This window comes from Ranitomeya imitator, chromosome 1 (genome assembly GCF_032444005.1).
Source record: "Ranitomeya imitator isolate aRanImi1 chromosome 1, aRanImi1.pri, whole genome shotgun sequence".
NCBI classification, from domain to species: domain Eukaryota; kingdom Metazoa; phylum Chordata; class Amphibia; order Anura; family Dendrobatidae; genus Ranitomeya; species Ranitomeya imitator.
The window spans coordinates 440,258,943-440,276,143 of NC_091282.1; positions in this window are offsets into that span (position 1 = coordinate 440,258,943).

The following is a 17,201-nucleotide window of genomic DNA, read 5'->3' on the forward strand; positions in this document are numbered from 1 at the left end:
AACCCAGTGCGCCGTAATGGACACGTAACTTTTTGTGGACATGCCTACTGGTCCATGTGTCTCTTGTCAGGTGCACCTTTCTACTGTTTGATTGCCTGAGTGCTATGACAATGCAGACTTTTTCATGCCGGTGGAGGGCTGGGATGGCTTTTCTCGCAAAAGAAATGTCGACTGGGTAGCTTGAACCGTTGCACAGCGTAGTTCATCTGGGCTTTCTAAATATAAAACAAAGAAAAAAAGGAGGCTACATGCACTTTCAGCTGGGTTCCAGGGGTACACGGCCAGCATTGGTCTGGTCAGTGGAGAACTATTGGAAGGAAGGACCGCAGACAGGCATCGAAGGCCTAACATAATAACAGATGGCTGTAGGCAATTTTAAATTGGTTCCAGGGGTACACGGGCAGCAGTGGTGTGGTCAGTGGAGGCCTAGTGGAAGGCGTGACCGCAGACAGGCATCGAAGGCCTAACATAATAACACATGGCTGTTGGCAATTTTAAATTGGTTCCAGGGGAACACGGGCAGCAGTGGCCTGGTCAGTGTAGTAGTAGTAGAAAGAACGGACCGCAGACAGGCATCGAAGGCCTAAAATAAAAAAATTGGGCTGGCTGTAGGCAATTTTAAATTGGTTCCAGGGGTACACGGGCAGCAGTGGTGTGGTCAGTGGAGGCCTAGTGGAAGGAGTGACCGCAGACAGGCATCGAAGGCCTAACATAATAACACATGGCTGTTGGCAATTTTAAATTGGTTCCAGGGGAACACGGGCAGCACTGGCCTGGTCAGTGTAGTAGTAGTAGAAAGAACGGACCTGCAGACAGGCATCGAAGGCCTAAAATAAAAAAATTGGGCTGGCTGTAGGCAATTTTAAATTGGTTCCAGGGGTACACGGGCAGCAGTGGTGTGGTCAGTGGAGGCCTAGTGGAAGGAGTGACCGCAGACAGGCATCGAAGGCCTAACATAATAACACATGGCTGTAGGCAATTTAAAATTGGTTCCGTGGGTACACGGGCAGCAGTGGTGTGGTCAGTGGAGGCCTAGTGGAAGGAGTGACCGCAAACAGGCATCGAAGGCCTAACATAATAACACATGGCTGTAGGCAATTTTAAATTGGTTCCAGGGGAACACGGGCAGCAGTGGCCTGGTCAGTGTAGTAGTAGTAGAAAGAACGGACCGCAGACAGGCATCGAAGGCCTAAAATAAAAAAATTGGGCTGGCTGTAGGCAATTTTAAATTGGTTCCAGGGGTACACGGGCAGCAATGGTGTGGTCAGTGGAGGCCTAGTGGAAGGAGGGACCGCAGACAGGCATCGAAGGCCTAACATAATAACAGATGGCTGTAGGCAATTTTAAATTGGTTCCAGGGGTACACGGGCAGCAGTGGTGTGGTCAGTGGAGGCCTAGTGGAAGGAGTGACCGCAGACAGGCATCGAAGGCCTAACATAATAACACATGGCTGTAGGCAATTTTAAATTGGTTCCAGGGGAACACGGGCAGCAGTGGCCTGGTCAGTGTAATAGTAGTAGAAAGAAAGGACCGCAGACAGGCATCGAAGGCCTAAAATAAAAAAATTGGGCTGGCTGTAGGCAATTTTAAATTGGTTCCAGGGGTACACGGGCAGCAGTGGTGTGGTCAGTGGAGGCCTAGTGGAAGGAGGGACCGCAGACAGGCATCGAAGGCCTAACATAATAACAGATGGCTGTAGGCAATTTTAAATTGGTTCCAGGGGTACACGGGCAGCAGTGGTGTGGTCAGTGGAGGCCTAGTGGAAGGAGTGACCGCAGACAGGCATCGAAGGCCTAACATAATAACACATGGCTGTAGGCAATTTTAAATTGGTTCCAGGGGAACACGGGCAGCAGTGGCCTGGTCAGTGTAGTAGTAGTAGAAAGAACGGACCGCAGACAGGCATGGAAGGCCTAAAGTAAAAAAATTGGGCTGGCTGTAGGCAATTTTAAATTGGTTCCAGGGGTACACGGGCAGCAGTGGTGTGGTCAGTGGAGGCCTAGTGGAAGGAGTGACCGCAGACAGGCATCGAAGGCCTAACATAATAACACATGGCTGTTGGCAATTTTAAATTGGTTCCAGGGGAACACGGGCAGCAGTGGCCTGGTCAGTGTAGTAGTAGTAGAAAGAACGGACCGCAGACAGGCATCGAAGGCCTAAAATAAAAAAATTGGGCTGGCTGTAGGCAATTTTAAATTGGTTCCAGGGGTACACGGGCAGCAGTGGTGTGGTCAGTGGAGGCCTAGTGGAAGGAGTGACCGCAGACAGGCATCAAAGGCCTAACATAATAACACATGGCTGTAGGCAATTTAAAATTGGTTCCGTGGGTACACGGGCAGCAGTGGTGTGGTCAGTGGAGGCCTAGTGGAAGGAGTGACCGCAAACAGGCATCGAAGGCCTAACATAATAACACATGGCTGTAGGCAATTTTAAATTGGTTCCAGGGGTACACGGGCAGCAGTGGTGTGGTCAGTGGAGGCCTAGTGGAAGGAGTGACCGCAGACAGGCATCAAAGGCCTAACATAATAACACATGGCTGTAGGCAATTTAAAATTGGTTCCGTGGGTACACGGGCAGCAGTGGTGTGGTCAGTAGAGGCCTAGTGGAAGGAGGGACCGCAGACAGGCTTCGAAGGCCTAACATAAAAAAATAGGGCTGTTGGCAATTTAAAATTGGTTCCAGTGGTACAAGGGCAGTAGTACAATGGTCAGTGGAGGCCTAGTGGAAGGAGGGACCGCAGACAGGCTTCGAAGGCCTAACATAAAAAAATAGGGCTGTTGGCAATTTAAAATTGGTTCCAGGGGTACACGGGCAGCAGTACAATGGTCAGTGGAGGCCTAGTGGAAGGAGTGACCGCAGACAGGCTTCGAAGGCCTAACATAACAAAAATGTCAATACAATGGTATTGTCAGTGCCAGGCATTGAAGGATGTCAGCGCATAGACTAAACATTGGTGGAGCTGTGAGAGATAATTTTGCAAGTGGTAGAGCACTGTTTGAGCTGGGGGGGGGAACTGTCTTGTGGCCGGCGGTACAGGCCCAGGGCCCCTCATATTACAACGGTGTGTCTGACGTTGGGTGCGCACCACCACCGCCAGAGACACTTTATTGTACTATGAGGGACCCAGTGGCAGTGCCGTCGACCAAAAGCGGGCACACCCACCTCTTCAGACAAACAGCACTCTCACGGGTGCTGGCGCCAAGTGGCGATACCACGGCCCCGTGTGGGGAGTTTGGCCATTTAGTGAGGTGTAAACATGTCGTATGCTGGACAATCAGGTGCAGAAAATTACGAGATTGGAAAAGTCATTCAGAATAGTCCACAGGCAAGACCTTTTCATAGGAAAGCTAGGTGTCAGCCGGGCAAGGTGGGCCAAAAGATTTCGAAATCCAGTTGTGGTTCATTTTAATGAAGGTTAGATCATCTACATTTTGGGTAGCCAGACGAGTCCTTTTTTCTGTTAGTATTGAACCTGCAGCACTGAATACTCTTTCTGATAGGACACTAGCTGCCGGGCAAGCAAGCTCCTGCAATGCATATTCTGCCAATTCTGGCCAGGTGTCTAATTTGGATGCCCAGTAATCAAATGGGAATGACGGTTGAGGGAGAACGTCGATAAGGGATGAAAAATAGTTTGTAACCATACTGGACAAATGTTGTCTCCTGTCACTTTGAATTGATGCTGCAGTACCTGTCCTGTCTGCGGTCATAGCAAAATCAATCCACAACCTGGTCAGAAAACCCCTCTGGCCAACGCCACTTCTGATTTCTGCCCCTCTAACACCTCTGGTCTGCTGGCCCCTGCAGCTCGTGTGAGAACGATCACGGGTGCTGTGTGCAGGGAATGCCAGAAGCAAACGGTCAACAAGAGTTGATTGTTTGGTTGCTAATATTAGTTCCAAGTTCTCATGTGGCATTATATTTTGCAATTTGCCTTTATAGTGAGGATCAAGGAGGCAGGCCAACCAGTAATCGTCATCGTTCATCATTTTAGTAATGCGTGTGTCCCTTTTGAGGATACGTAAGGCATAATCCGCCATGTGGGCCAAAGTTCCAGTTCTCAAATCTGCGGTTGTGCTTGGTTGAGGGGCAGTTTCAGGCAAATCCACGTCACTTGTGTCCCTCAAAAAAACAGAACCCGGCATTGCCGCGCCAACAATTTCCAGTGGCCCCGGAAAAGCTTCCTCATTAAAAATATAATCATCCCCATCATCCTCCTCGTCCTCCTCCTCCTCTTCGCCTGCTACCTCGTCCTGTTCACTGCCCTGGCCAGACAATGGCTGACTGTCATCAAGGCTTTCCTCTTCCTCAGCTGCAGACGCCTGATCCTTTATGTGCGTCAAACTTTGCATCAGCAGACGCATTAGGGGGATGCTCATGCTTATTATGGCGTTGTCTGCACTAACCAGCCATGTGCATTCCTCAAAACACTGAAGGACTTGACACATGTCTTGAATCTTCGACCACTGCACACCTGACAACTCCATGTCTGCCATCCTACTGCCTGCCCGTGTATGTGTATCCTCCCACAAAAACATAACAGTCCGCCTCTGTTCGCACAGTCTCTGAAGCATGTGCAGTGTTGAGTTCCACCTTGTTGCAACGTCTATGATTAGGCGATGCTGGGCAAGGTTCAAAGAACGCTGATAGGTCTGCATACGGCTGGAGTGTACGGGCGAACGGCGGATATGTGAGCAAAGTCCACGCACTTTGAGGAGCAGGTCGGATAACCCCGGATAACTTTTCAGGAAGCACTGCACCACCAGGTTTAAGGTGTGAGCCAGGCAAGGAATGTGTTTCAGTTGGGAAAGGGAGATGGCAGCCATGAAATTCCTTCCGTTATCACTCACTACCTTGCCTGCCTCAAGATCTACAGTGCCCAGCCACGACTGCGTTTCTTTCTGCAAGAACTCGGACAGAACTTCCGCGGTGTGTCTGTTGTCGCCCAAACACTTCATAGCCAATACAGCCTGCTGACGTTTGCCAGTAGCTGCCCCATAATGGGAGACCTGGTGTGCAACAGTGGCAGCTGCGGATGGAGTAGTTGTGCGACTGCGGTCTGTGGACGAGCTCTCGCTTCTGCAGGAGGACGAGGAGGAGGAGGAGGGGGTGCGAACGGCTACAGCCAACTGTTTCCTACACCGTGGGCTAGGCAGAACTGTCCCAAACTTGCTGTTATCTGTGGACCCTGCATCCACAACATTCACCCAGTGTGCCGTGATGGACACGTAACGTCCCTGGCCGTGCCTACTGGTCCATGCATCTGTTGTCAGGTGCACCTTTGTGCTCACAGATTGCCTGAGTGCATGGACGATGCGCTCTTTAACATGCTGGTGGAGGGCTGGGATGGCTTTTCTGGAAAAAAGTGTCGACTGGGTAGCTCGTAGCGTGGTACAGCGTAGTCCATCAGGGCTTTGAAAGCTTCGCTTTCAACTAACCGGTAGGGCATCATCTCTAACGAGATTAGTCTAGCTATGTGGGCGTTCAAACCCTGTGTACGCGGATGCGAGGCTAAGTACTTCCTTTTTCTAACCATAGTCTCATGTAGGGTGAGCTGGACTGGAGAGCTGGAGATCGTGGAACTAGCGGGGGTGCCGGTGGACATGGCAGACTGAGAGACGGTGGGAGATGGTATTGTTGCCGCCGGTGCCCTAGATGCAGTGTTTCCTACTACGAAACTGGTGATTCCCTGACCCTGACTGCTTTGGCCTGGCAAAGAAACCTGCACAGATACTGCAGATGGTGCGGAAAATGGTGGCCCTACACTGCCGGAAGGGATGTTGCGTTGATGACTAGCTTCATTGGCCGAGGGTGCTACAACCTTAAGGGACATTTGGTAGTTAGTCCAAGCTTGCAAATGCATGATGGTTAAATGTCTATGCATACAACTTGTATTGAGACTTTTCAGATTCTGCCCTCTGCTTAAGGTAGTTGAACATTTTTGACAGATGACTTTGCGCTGATCAATTGGATGTTGTTTAAAAAAATGCCAGACTGCACTCTTTCTAGCATCGGATACCTTTTCAGGCATTGCAGACTGAGCTTTAACCAGATGGCCACGCTGTCCTCCACCAGGTTTTGGCTTTGCCATGCGTTTTGGGCAAGATACGGGCCCGGCAGATGGAACCTGTTGCGATGTTGATGCCTGCTGCGGCCCCTCCTCCTCCGCTTCAGAACTGCTGCCGCCTGCACCCTGTTCCCCCAATGGCTGCCAATCGGGGTCAAGAACTGGGTCATCTATTACCTCTTCTTGTAGCTCGTGTGCAACTTCGTCTGTGTCACCGTGTCGGTCGGTGGTATAGCGTTCGTGATGGGGCAACATAGTCTCATCAGGGTCTGATTCTTGATCAGCACCCTGCGAGGGCAATGTTGTGGTCTGAGTCAAAGGACCAGCATAGTAGTCTGGCTGTGGCTGTGCATCAGTGCACTCCATGTCAGATTCAACTTGTAATGGGCATGGACTGTTAACTGCTTCACTTTCTAAGCCAGGGACGGTATGTGTAAAGAGCTCCATGGAGTAACACGTTGTGTCGCCGCCTGCTGCATTGTTCTCTGTTGTTGTTTTTGCTGAAGAGGACAAGGAAGCGACTTGTCCCTGACCGTGAACATCCACTAACGACGCGCTGCTTTTACATTTACCAGTTTCACGAGAGGAGGCAAAAGAGCTAGAGGCTGAGTCAGCAAGATAAGCCAAAACTTGCTCTTGCTGCTCCGGCATTAAAAGCGGTTTTCCTACTCCCAGAAAAGGGAGCGTTCGAGGCCTTGTGTAGCCAGACGACGAACCTGGCTCCACAGCTCCAGACTTAGGTGCAATATTTTTTTCCCACGACCACCTGATGCTCCACCACTACCACTACCCTCATTACCAGCTGACAATGAACGCCCCCGGCCACGACCTCTTCCACCAGACTTCCTCATTGTTTTAAAAACATAACCAAACTAACGGTATTTGTTGCTGTCACACAACTTACACGGTGAGCTATAACTTCAGTATGATTTAGCTACCCCTTTACAGGTGGGTGAGACCGCAAGGAAAATCAGGCACAATGTTACACACTCTGTTTTTGGTGGCAACAAATGAGAGAGATGCCACACACGCAGGACTGTCACTGAAGCACAAATGTAAATATTTATCTCCCACTGATTGATTTAGTGATTTTTTCAGGTAGATTTTGGAACCCAAATCAAGCAAAAAAATAATAGGCTTTCTATGGCCCACAATTGGAGAGAGAGAGAGAGATGGCACACCCAGGAGTCAAGACTGGCACACAAGCAGAAAGGGCAATATTAATCTCCCACTGATTTGATTTTTTTTTTTTTCAGGGAGACTTTAGAAAAAAAAAATAATAAAAAAAAATGATTTTTTCAGGAAGAATTTAGAAACCAAATAAAATAAAATGATTTTTTCAGGGAGAATTTAGAAAACAAATAAAACAAAAAATAGGCTTTCTATAGCCCACTGAGTGAGAGATGACGCACACAGGAGTCAGGAGTGGCACACAAGCCCAGAGGCCAATATTGTTCTCCCAATGATTGATGTAGTGATTTTTTCAGGTAGATTTTGGAACCCAAATCAAGCAAAAAAAAATAATAGGCTTTCTATGGCCCACAATTGGAGAGAGAAAGAGAGATGGCACACCCAGGAGTCAAGACTGGCACACAAGCAGAAAGGGCAATATTAATCTCCCACTGATTTTATTTTTTTTTTTTTTTTTCAGGGAGACTTTAGAAAAAAAAAATAATAAAAAAAAATAATTTTTTCAGGAAGAATTTAGAAACCAAATAAAATAAAATGATTTTTTCAGGGAGAATTTAGAAAACAAATAAAACAAAAAATAGGCTTTCTATGGCCCACTGAGTGAGAGATGACGCACACAGGAGTCAGGAGTGGCACACAAGCCCAGAGGCCAATATTGTTCTCCCAATGATTGATGTAGTGATTTTTTCAGGTAGATTTTGGAACCCAAATCAAGCTAAAAAAATAATAGGCTTTCTATGGCCCACAATTGGAGAGAGAGAGAGAGATGGCACACCATGGAGTCAAGACTGGCACACAAGCAGAAAGGGCAATATTAATCTCCCACTGATTTGATTTTTTTTTTTTTTTTCAGGGAGACTTTAGAAAAAAAAATAATAAAAAAAAATAATTTTTTCAGGAAGAATTTAGAAACCAAATAAAATAAAATGATTTTTTTCAGGGAGAATTTAGAAAACAAATAAAACAAAAAATAGGCTTTCTATGGCCCACTGAGTGAGAGATGACGCACACAGGATTCAGGAGTGGCACACAAGCCCAGAGGCAAATATTTATCTCCACTGATTGATTTAGTGATTTTTTCAGGTAGATTTTGGAACCCAAATCAAGCAAAAAAAATAATAGGCTTTCTATGGCCCACAATTGGAGAGAGAGAGAGAGATGGCACACCCAGGAGTCAAGACTGGCACACAAGCAGAAAGGGCAATATTAATCTCCCACTGATTTGATTTTTTTTTTTTTCAGGGAGACTTTAGAAAAAAAAAATAATTAAAAAAAATGATTTTTTCAGGAAGAATTTAGAAACCAAATAAAATAAAATGATTTTTTCAGGGAGAATTTAGAAAACAAATAAAACAAAAATAGGCTTTCTATGGCCCACTGAGTGAGAGATGACGCACACAGGAGTCAGGAGTGGCACACAAGCCCAGAGGCCAATATTTATCTCCCACTGATTGATTTAGTGATTTTTTCACGTAGATTTTGGAACCCAAATCAAGCAATAAAAATAATAGGCTTTCTATGGCCCACAATTGGAGAGAGAGAGAGAGATGGCACACCCAGGAGTCAAGACTGGCACACAAGCAGAAAGGGCAATATTAATCTCCCACTGATTTGATTTTTTTTTTTTTTCAGGGAGACTTTAGAAAAAAAAATAATAAAAAAAAATTATTTTTTCAGGAAGAATTTAGAAACCAAATAAAATAAAATGATTTTTTCAGGGAGAATTTAGAAAACAAATAAAACAAAAAATAGGCTTTCTATGGCCCACTGAGTGAGAGATGACGCACACAGGAGTCAGGAGTGGCACACAAGCCCAGAGGCCAATATTTATCTCCCACTGATTGATTTAGTGATTTTTTCAGGTAGATTTTGGAACCGAAATCAAGCAAAAAAAATAATAGGCTTTCTATGGCCCACAATTGGAGAGAGAGAGAGAGATGGCACACCCAGGAGTCAAGACTGGCACACAAGCAGAAATGGCAATATTAATCTCCCACTGATTTGATTTTTTTTTTTTTTTTCAGGGAGACTTTAGAAAAAAAAATAATAAAAAAAAATGATTTTTTCAAGAAGAATTTAGAAACCAAATAAAATAAAATGATTTTTTCAGGGAGAATTTAGAAAACAAATAAAACAAAAAATAGGCTTTCTATGGCCCACTGAGTGAGAGATGACACACACAGGAGTCAGGAGTGGCACACAAGCCCAGAGGCCAATATTTATCTCCCACTGATTGATTTAGTGATTTTTTCAGGTAGATTTTGGAACCCAAATCAAGCTAAAAAAATAATAGGCTTTCTATGGCCCACAATTGGAGAGAGAGAGAGAGATGGCACACCCAGGAGTCAAGACTGGCACACAAGCAGAAAGGGCAATATTAATCTCCCACTGATTTGATTTATTTTTTTTTTTTCAGGGAGACTTTAGAAAAAAAAAATAATAAAAAAAAATAATTTTTTCAGGAAGAATTTAGAAACCAAATAAAATAAAATGATTTTTTCAGGGAGAATTTAGAAAACAAATAAAACAAAAAATAGGCTTTCTATGGCCCACTGAGTGAGAGATGATGCACACAGGAGTCAGGAGTGGCACACAAGCCCAGAGGCCAATATTTATCTCCCACTGATTGATTTATTGATTTTTTCAGGTAGAATTTAGAACCCAAATCAACCAAAAAAATAAATAGGCTTTCTATGGCCCACTATTTGTGAGAGAGATGGCACGCTCAGGACTGGCACACAAGCCCAGAGGCCAATATTAATCTCCCACTTTTTTTTTTTTTTTTCAGGGAAAATTTATAAACCCAATTAAAAAAATAATAAATAGGCTTTCTATGGCCCACTATCTGAGAGAGAGAGATGGCACGCTTAGGACTGGCACACAAGCCCAAAGGCCAATATTAATCTCCCCTTTTTTTTCAGGGAGAATTTATAAAACCAAAAAAAAATAAAATAAATAGGCTTTCTATGGCCCACTATTTGTGAGAGAGATGGCACGCTCAGGACTGGCACACAAGCCCAGAGGCCAATATTAATCTCCCACTTTTTTTTTTTTTTTCAGGGAAAATTTATAAACCCAATAAAAAAAATAATAAATAGGCTTTCTATGGCCCACTATCTGAGAGAGAGAGATGGCACGCTTAGGACTGGCACACAAGCCCAAAGGCCAATATTAATCTCCCACTGATTGATTTATTGATTTTTTCAGGTAGAATTTAGAACCCAAATAAAGCAAAAAAAAAAAATAGGCTTTCTATGGCCCACTGAGTGAGTGATGATGCACACAGGAGTCAGGAGTGGCACACAAGCCCTGAGGCCAATATTTTTCTCCCACTGATTGATGTAGTGATTTTTTCAGGTAGATTTTGGAACCCAAATCAAGCAAAAAAATAAATAGGCTTTCTATGGCCCACTGACTGAGAGATGGCACACACAGGAGTCAGGAGTGGCACACAAGCCCTGAGGCCAATATTTTTCTCCCACTGATTGATGTAGTGATTTTTTCAGGTAGATTTTAGAACCCAAATCAAGCAAAAAAATAAATAGGCTTTCTATGGCCCACTGAGTGAGAGATGGCACAGACAGGGATGGCACTCTAGCAGAAATGCCAATCTTAATCTCCCAAAAAAAAAAAAAAGGAACTGTCCTTCAATTACTATCTCCCTGCAGTAATCTCAGCCAGGTATGGCAGGCAGCAATAAGGAGTGGACTGATGCACAAATTAAATAAAAAGTGTGGACAAACAAACAAGATAGCTGTGCAGAAAGGAAGGAACAAGAGGATTTGTGCTTTGAAAAAAGCAGTTGGTTTGCACAGCGGTGTACACACAGCAATGCAGCTATCAGGGAGCCTTCTAGGGCAGCCCAATGAGCTACAGCGCTGAGGAAAAAAAAAAATGTAGCTTCCACTGTCCCTGCACACCGAAGGTGGTGTTGGACAGTGCAAATCGCTACAGCACAAGCGGTTTGGTGGTTAATGGACCCTGCCTAACGCTATCCCTGCTTCTGACGAAGCGGCAGCAACCTCTCCCTAAGCTCAGATCAGCAGCAGTAACATGGCGGTCGGCGGGAACGCCCCTTTATAGCCCCTGTGACGCCGCAGACAGCAAGCCAATCACTGCAATGCCCTTCTCTAAGATGGTGGGGACCAGGACATATGTCATCACGCTGCCCACACTCTGCGTTTACCTTCATTGGCTGAGAAATGGCGCTTTTCGCGTCATTGAAACGCGACTTTGGCGCGAAAGTCGCGTACCGCATGGCCGACCCCGCACAGGGGTCGGATCGGGTTTCATGAAACCCGACTTTGCCAAAAGTCGGCGACTTTTGAAAATGAACGACCCGTTTCGCTCAACCCTACCATCAGCAGTTTATCAACACCTATTCCCAAATTGTTTCAGCCTTACAACCCTTGCTTGAAATGACATTAACTCTCAGAACTGGATGAATTCTGGTGTCTAAACCTCCAGCCACCTGAAGTCTTGTTTCTACAGTAGTCCAGTTGTACACCATCTAAACATAAACAAGCCATTTATCTGTAGTGGATAACTCATTCATTTGTGTAATTGTTCTCTAACAATCATGAAATTACAGGTTCTTATACAAAAAGTTCTCCCCTTCAAAATGAACTACTACATTGATGAACTTGAAATTGTACTAAATTAGCTTGAAATGAGTGACAAAGTCTTCTTGAAGGAGCTAAGCTTTCATTAAACATTTATACTGATCATAAAAATCAGGAATATCTTAAATCTGTATGCAGACTAAATCCATGTCAAACTCAGTTGTCACTTTTCTCCTTTTTCTTCGACTTCATTCTCACCTATCATCATCCGATAAAGAACCACATGGCTGATGTCCTCTCCATATCTCTTCATCTATTTGATGCCACTAAAAAAGCACCCTCCTATATAAATAAACTTGAACATATTAAGGCCTCTATTCCTTCTTCACGTTAACCTACTGCAGTTGGATGATTCCACAGCTTTAAACCACTTCATCTGAAGGTCTACTTTTGGGCTTGCTTTTCACTCTTCTCAGGTCACCAAGGAGTTAAAAAACTGCTGATCTCTCTTGTTTCTCTTAGTGGCTTCATTGGAGACAGGATTTCAAAGAGTTTGTGATATCCTGTTCTTATTGTGCTTTTCCTTATTCCACAAGGACTATGGTCTGAAGTTTCTATGGACTTTATTTCTGATGTTCCGGAGACTTCACTACCATCTTGGTTGTGGTAGATTATGTTTCCAAAATGTCTAATTTTGCTACATTTTATTCCATTATTGGGTCTTCATCTGCTCCCTAGCTGGCTCAAATTTTCTTTAGAGTGATTTTTTACATCCTCTGTCTTACTGCTTGTATATTTTCTAACTGAGATGTACAGTTTGTTTCAAGATTTTGAAAGGCCATTTGCACAATCCTCAAAATCTCCTTAGACTTCTTCTCAACTAGTCTCTGGGACAAAATCTACAATTTGACAGATTTGCTTAATAGAGCTCATTTAGCTCACAACATCTCAGTCGTTTGAGTCTCCCGGAAAATCTCCTTTCATCACAGTCTTTGGGAACCTTGTCTTTCTTTTATTAATTGCTTCTCAAAGTCAATGTCCTTCAGTGCAAAAAGTTTATCAATACATCCATGGCATCTGGACTGAAGTGCAATACATTCTGTTTGCCATCATGGCTAAAGCAGGAATGAATTCACATCAACACAGGTGACCTGTTCTTAAAATCTCACCTGATTATAAAGTATGGTGCTCCACCAAAAACATATATGTATTGACTGCCTGCAAAAACTTTGCTCCAAGGTTCATTGGTCCATTCAAAATAATTGAAGAAATCAACCCAATAATTTTTCCATTGAAGCTACCGTCCACTTTGAGGATTCTTTCCTTTAATCAAGTCTAATTCCACTTCCAATGCTGATCCTATATGTAATACATAATTAACAAAACTCTGCACTGCAAAAAAGTTTGTGGGAATCTTCTTAATTTGATTGACATTATTTCTCCAACTTTGCTAAAAACACATCATGCCAAGAATTATCTTTCTTGTTTGATGCTCATTTCTGGAAAGCACCTTGAAAGTGATGTGGGAGTACTGTTACTCACTTATCCCAGCTCCAGCCTCATGCTCTGATTCCTACTTTCTGGACTGCTGACCCTCTCTGTTGTGGTGAATGCCGGGTTACAATAGCAACCTGGCATGTATCTCTGATGTCACTCACTTAGGCCTTAAAGCCCTGTTTAGTTGGGGATTCTTTGAGTCTCCCTGAGCATTCAGGTAATTTGGTGTCCTCAGCACTACTGCATTTCTGGACTGTGTTCTTAAAGGGAATCTATCACCCCATTTTTTGCGGCTCCTGCACAGGCATACAGGGAGCCACGACAGGGAGCAAAGAAGAGGACGTCATCATATGAAGATGGAAGTTGCCAGACCCGGACCACGACACCCATTGGACCGGACTGCATCGGGACCGCCCCTGAGTGAGTATAATCTAACTTGTTTTTCTTATCTTTCAACTTACATTGGGCGCTTATCTACAGCATTACAGAATGCTGTAGATAAGCCCCTGGTGGAGGCGGCCTTAGCTTATAGACGAAAAATGGGGTGACAGACTCCCTTTAATGTCAAGACATACCCTTTCCTGCTTAATTGCTAGGAATAACTCTGTTTTTCCTTCCAAAAATGAGTCTCCTGACAAAATCAATTCAACCAGTCTACATACAGTACAGACCAACCGTTTGGACACACCTTCTCATTTAAAGATTTTTCTGTATTTTCATGACTATGAAAATTGTACATTCACACTGAAGGCATCAAAACTATGAATTAACCCATGTGGAATTATATACTTAAAAAAAAAGTGTGAAACAACTGAAATTATGTCTTATATTCTAGGTTCTTCAAAGTAGTCACCTTTTGCTTTGATGACTGCTTTGCACACTCTTGGCATTCTCTTGATGAGCTTCAAAAGGTAGTCACTAGGAATGGTCTTCCAACAATCTTGAAAAAGTTCCCAGAGATGCTTAGCACTTGTTGGCCCTTTTGCCTTCACTCTGCGGTCCAGCTCACCCCAAACCATCTCGATTGGGTCCAGGTCTGGTGACTGTGGAGGCCAGGTCATCTAGCGTAGCACCCCATCAATCTCCTTCTTGGTCAAATAGCCCTTACACAGCCTGGAGGTGTGTTTGGGGTTATTGTCCTGTTGAAAAATAAATGATGGTCCAACTAAACGCAAACCGGATGGAATAGCATGCCGCTGCAAGATGCTGTGGTAGTCATGCTGGTTCAGTATGCCTTCAATTTTCAATAAATCCCCAACAGTGTCACCAGCAAAGCACCCCCACACCATCAAACCTCCTCCTCCATGCTTCACGGTGGGAACCAGGCATGTAGAGTCCATGCGTTCACCTTTTCTGCATCGCCCAAAGACATGGTGGTTGTAACTGGTTAATACAGTCAAGGTAGGTATGTACCATGCAATCACAATATAATAAAGCACAAATGTTAGATTTTAAAGGAGGCAAACCTTTATAGCATAACAGAATGCATTTATCATCCCTGAATAGATTGGCACCAAATACAAGGTAAAAAAACCTATAACCACATGGGTAACGTATGGGCTCTCAGGAACTGGTTCAGTCCTGTATCCATCTTTTTGCAGGCAGATTTTTGGTCATGTAGGCAACCTTTCTGTACATCTCATGGGTAATGTATGAATGGAGTAACATAGTAACATAGTAACATAGTTAGTAAGGCCGAAAAAAGACATTTGTCCATCCAGTTCAGCCTATATTCCATCATAATAAATCCCAAGATCTACGTCCTTCTACAGAACCTAATTGTATGATACAATATTGTTCTGCTCCAGGAAGACATCCAGGCCTCTCTTGAACCCCTCGACTGAGTTCGCCATCACCACCTCCTCAGGCAAGCAATTCCAGATTCTCACTGCCCTAACAGTAAAGAATCCTCTTCTATGTTGGTGGAAAAACCTTCTCTCCTCCAGACGCAAAGAATGCCCCCTTGTGCCCGTCACCTTCCTTGGTATAAACAGATCCTCAGCGAGATATTTGTATTGTCCCCTTATATACTTATACATGGTTATTAGATCGCCCCTCAGTCGTCTTTTTTCTAGACTAAATAATCCTAATTTCGCTAATCTTTCTGGGTATTGTAGTTCTCCCATCCCCTTTATTAATTTTGTTGCCCTCCTTTGTACTCTCTCCAGTTCCATTATATCCTTCCTGAGCACCGGTGCCCAAAACTGGACACAGTACTCCATGTGCGGTCTAACTAGGGATTTGTACAGAGGCAGTATAATGTTCTCATCAGTATTGTACCCAATCCCCATATGGGACGCTAGATGTATGTATATTGAATATTAACAGTGTTGATATTCACATACCCATATCCTTTGGTTGGGGTTACCCATGTAGTTATAGGTTTTTTACCTTGTATTTGGTGCCAATCTATTCAGTTAGTAGTTATATGACCACTCTGGTACGAGGTGGTGTATAGTACATGCAACGGGATGCTGGTATAAGACATGAGTGGAGAATGTTTCCACTTGCTGTCATGTGTGGGATCACACTCCCTATTGAAACGAAAGTGAGGCATAGTGGAACTGACCAGATCAATCCAATGTGTTACATGTTCATCATTCATAACTTTTTAAAAATATTTTACAAATATATTTTATTTTTTTATTGTGAGAAAATAAATGAATTTTTATTAACATTTTTCACTTGAAGTGAATGCATTCAAAAAATCCGTAGGTGCTTAGCGCCACATTTACTTGGAGTTTTTTTCCCTTTGAAATTGCCACCTATGTGGATCTGAAGCAGGATCAACACATAGTTCTCCAAAGTGAGCTGCACACCTTATTGGATTATACAACATACGAAGAAGAGTTGCCTATAGAATTGATTCCTTGAGAATCTCAACATGCATTTCTTACTGATAGAAGTTGAGCATAGCTACAAATAAAATAAATGTTTTTAACTTGTTGGTAAAAACGTATTACGCTCAGAGGAAGCGCCGCATTCGTCTCTTTTTTTTTCCCTCTTTCCCTAAACCAGGGTATTTCTAAAGACATCATTCATAACTGAGAGACTGGAGGAGGGTATAGAAATAGAGACACATGCATGGAGAATGTGAACACATCATGTGTGTGGTCATACCCTGAATTTAAAATTAAGTGGGGCATAGTGTATCCTAATGTTCTCCAACTGCAGTCCTCAAGAGCCACCAACAGATCATGTTTTCAGGATTTCTTTAGCAATGCTCAGGTGATTATTCCATCACTATATCCAATACTAAGGAAATCCCGAAAACAAGACCTGTTGGTGGCTCTTGAAGACTGGAGTTGGGGACACTGGTGTAACCGGTCACTTCAGTCCTATGTGTCACATGTTCATCGGGTAGCAATGTGAAAGTGGAGGAGGGAATAGAAAAAAAGAGTAGTGAAGCATGAATGAGAGGAGAATCTCTAATAAAAATAAATAATAAAATAATGTAGTGGAAGAAAACAGAGGACAGATAAGTATTTATTTTATTCACTTATATATTGCCATTAATTTCACAGCACTTTACAGACATTATCGACATGGTCCTCATTGGGGCTCACAATCTAATTTCCTATCAGTATGTCTTTGGAGAGTGGGAGGAAACCGGAGACCACCCAAGCAAATATGGGGAGAACACACAAACACCTTGCAGATGTTGTCCTTGGTGGGATTTGAACCCAGGGCTACAAAGCTGCAGTGCTAACCACTGAGCCACCGTGCTGCCAATGGATTACATGAAATTCTCCAAACTTTGCAGTATGATTTACAGGCTAGGAAGATGTCTGTTTAATAGTGAGTGCTAACCGAGCATCTTCGATGTGCTTGAAAAATATGTTCGAGTCCCCTCAGCTGCATGCCTCCTGGCTGTTAAGACAGCT